This window comes from Galeopterus variegatus, unplaced genomic scaffold (genome assembly GCF_000696425.1).
Source record: "Galeopterus variegatus unplaced genomic scaffold, G_variegatus-3.0.2 Scaffold4797, whole genome shotgun sequence".
NCBI lineage: Eukaryota > Metazoa > Chordata > Mammalia > Dermoptera > Cynocephalidae > Galeopterus > Galeopterus variegatus.
In genome coordinates, this window is record NW_007730908.1 from 104000 (window position 1) to 107886 (window position 3887).

The 3887-nt window shown below is 39.8% G+C and overlaps 1 pseudogene; it reads right to left on the minus strand.

Moving 5' to 3' along the window:
* Window positions 1–3531: 3531 nt before the first annotated feature.
* The window catches only part of LOC103603801, a 3117-nt pseudogene continuing 2761 nt past the window's right edge, over window positions 3532–3887 (minus strand).

Sequence of the window (3887 nt, forward strand, 5' to 3'; positions counted from 1 at the left end):
AGAGAAATACCACATGTTCTCACTTATTGGTGGGAGCTAAAAATCAATAAATAAATTCACACACACAAAAAAAATATTGGGGGGTGGGAAGAAGACATAACAACTACAATTCCTTGAAGTTGGTACAAGCAAGCAAACAGAAAGGACATTGTTGGGTGGGATGGGGGAGAGGAAGGAGGGAGGGGGTTTTCGGTAATGGGCCACAGTAATCAACCACATTGTATATCGACAAAATAAAATTAATCAATCAATCAATCCACTCTGAAAAAAGAAATATTGTGTTAAGCCACTACATTTGAGGTAATTTATTACACAGCAATAGAAAATTAATACATGCACATTAACTTGGTTTGTGGAATAAGGTCCAGAAGCATCTGTGGAAAGAGTGGTTCTGATTTTTTCCACCCAGTGCAATACACAAATAATACATCTGAGGAACATGACATCCTTCTGTCACAATAGTGGCTCTCTATACCTATGACTTTCCAAGGGTGGGGCAAAAGCTCTGTAGTTTGTCAAAGCTCCCAGGTGGCTGGGATATGGTTTGGGTTGAGAACTACTGCACTATAATATTTTAGGGACTGTTAAAACTGAATCTACCACCCATCTCTGGACTAGATCATGTATTGACTTTATTTGATTTCAATGAGATGGAAAGTTTAAGTCACCAAGGTCAGAGACCGGTGAGAAAGTTTTCATACGGCCCTTCTTCCTGATGAAGTTCAATGCCAGACAATACCTAGATGTAACCTTCCCTGCTCCTGCCTCCTAACAAAAGATGGAATTCTTTAATCATCAAATCGGTTCTGGGCTCCAAGGAAAGTTGTCATGGACCTCTTGGAAATTGTAGGTGGTTGGTAGAAGGGATACCTCCAAGAATCACAGACCTAACAATCTGCTATTCAAGGGAGGGTCTGGAGGAAGTGGTGAGGACATTATGGCTCCTTTCATTAAATTTTTTCAAGGAAAAAAACTAGGATAAGGTAACATCTAAACAACCTCTCATTGGAGACATGAAGGGCAACTTGATTGTAATATATTTATATTCTTTTTAGTTATTGCTGGATTTGGTTTGCTAATATTTTATTTAGGGTTTGTACTTATGTTAATGTGTGACACTGATCTGTAATTTGCCTTTCTCATAATGTCATTTTCAAAGATAAGCTGGCCTCATAAAATGAGTTGGAGACTGATGTAAGCTAGAAAAATGTCCCCCTTCCCCCTAGTGATATTCATGCCCCAATCTCTGGAACCTGTGAATGTTACCGTATTTGGAAAAAGGGTCTTTGCAGATTGTGATTAAGAATCTTGTGAGGAGATTATCCAGTTAGGCCCTAAATGCCATCCCAAGAGTTTTTTTTAAGAGAAGGGCAAAGGGAGATTTTCCAGAGGAGGAGAGGCAATATAAAAATGAAGGCAGAGATTTGAGTGATGTGGCCAAAAGTAAAAGAATGTTGGGGGCCGGCCCCGTGGCTCACTTGGGAGAGTGCGGCGCTGGTAGCGCCAAGGCCGTGGGTTCGGATTCTATATGGGGATGGCTGGTGAGCTCACTGGCTGAGCGTGGTGCAGATAACACTGTGCGGAGGGTTTGCAATCCCCTTACCAGTCAAAAGAAAAAAAAAAAAAAAGAACTTAAAATAAAATAAAATAAAAGAATGTTGGCAACCAGCAGAAGCTGGAAGAAGCAAGAGACAGATTCTCCCTTAGAACCTCCAAAGGTTGTGTGGTCTTGCCAATACCTTGATTTTGACCTGTGAAACTTCTGGCCTCCAGAACCATGGAAGAATAAATTTCTGTTGCTATAGGAAACTAATACATGTGGTGTTCACCCACCTGCCTTTCTTTTTTTAATTCTCTGGAAGAATTTGTGAAAAATTGTGGTTATTTCTTCCTGAAGTGTTTGGTAGAATTTACCAGTGAAGACCTCTGAACCTGGGTTTTCTTTTGGGGAAGGTTTTTAATTACAGATTTAATTTCTTTAATAGCTATAGGAGTGTTGATATTTTCTCTTTCTCCTTGGTAAGTTATAGTATATGTTTTTTAGGAATTTTTTTCCCTTCAACCTAAATTTTCAAATTTAATAGCATGAAGTTATGTAAAATATCCTTTTAATATCTTTGTAATGACAGCATTATCTATAATGATGTCATCTTCTTCATTCCTGACTTGAGATAGCTATGCCTTCTTTCTAATTTCTTGATCAGTCTTAGAGGTTTATCAATTTAAATTGTTTTGTAGAAGACCCCAAATTGACTTTATCTTCAGTATTATATGTTGGCTTTTGATTTTATTAATTGCTGTTCATATTCTTACTATTTCCTTCCTTCTATTTTGTGTTTATTTTGCTCTTCATATTCTAACTTCTGGAGATGTTTGCTTAACTGATTAATTTTCATCCTTTTCTCTTTTCTAATATATGCATTTAAGACTATAAATTCCCCTCTTAGCACTGCTTTACATATATTGCACAATTTTGGTATGTAGTATTTTTAATATTCAATTCCAAATATTTCCTGATTTCCATTGAGATTTCTTTTTCTTTGTTCCATTGGTTGTATGACATAAATATATTCATTTTCAAACTTATGGGACTTTAAGTTATCATTTTTTTTTCTGGTAATTGACTTCTAGCTTAATTGCAATGTGGTCAAAAAGCCTATTCTGTATTATCTGATGTTTTGAAATTTCTTGAGATCTGCTTTATGGCTCAGTATATGGTCTGGTAATTGACTTCTAGCTTAATTGCAATGTGGTCAAAAAGTCTATTCTGTATTATCTGATGTTTTGAAATTTCTTGAGATCTGCTTTATGGCTCAGTATATGGACACTTTTTTATTTTTTAAATGCAAAAAAAGTTATTCTTCTCCTTTGGATACAATAGAGAAACTCAAAGGAAAGAAGAAAATGAGAGGCATATGTTAAAACAAGTCCTGTTGAGAGCACCAGGTAAACACTCTGCATTCATTGCTTCAATAATAATATAGACTTTTGAATCCTTGGCCTGAGCTGTCCTTACTGGGCAGTGGGCCTAGATCAGAGAAGGCATCAGAAACTCTTAAAAAGAAATCTTACAAACAGGACAGGCTCCCTTTCCCCCACAAAACTCACATTTCTATGAAGGGAGGAAATACTAAATCATATTTGAAAATGTGAATAAGATTGAAAACTGAGGTTAAACAGCTATTGAACTTAAGGGCATGACACAAAAGGACCCCTCTCTCTGGCCCAAGTTGGCAAAATGTTTTGGGTGTGAGGTAAAAAGATCAGTGGGCGAGAGTAGCAGTGCTGAGTGGGGGTGAAATGTTAAACAGGGTACAGCTCCACTATGTGACTGAGACCATAGGGTGAGGGGTCAAGCACTCATACCTCACAACGGCCTCTGGACCAATCAGCCAGGGCAGGACCTGCTGCATCTTTTCTGTGCAAAGAGTGGTGCCAAATCTGGGTGGGATGGTGTCTAACCCTGGGTGGGATGGCGTCCACCCCTGCTTTCCTCAGTGAGTGGGCAGACAGGGCAGCCAGCTCAGGCCCTCAATCCTCATGCAGGTAGCCCTCCTGCTGTGGCTCAGCCCTCTTGTCCCTTTCTTCCTGTGTTTTCTGACGTAGCTCTTCTGTCTTTGCTTCTGTCAGCTGGGTTTCTTTCTGGGCGAGCTGGTGTAACTCCCGCACCTGCAGTTTCACCAACTCAATGTGATTCCTGGTGGTTATGGAAGCCTGATCTGCTCCAGTTTTTTTTTTTTTTTTCGTGACGGCAACGGATCGCAACCCTCAGTGTTGCGCCCGCACCGGACCGGGGCCGGCAACGGAATCGCAACCCACGGCGTTGCACCCGTAGAATATACAGCCAGCGAGCCCCCGGAGTGCGTATTGGATGCGATCCCATAGCG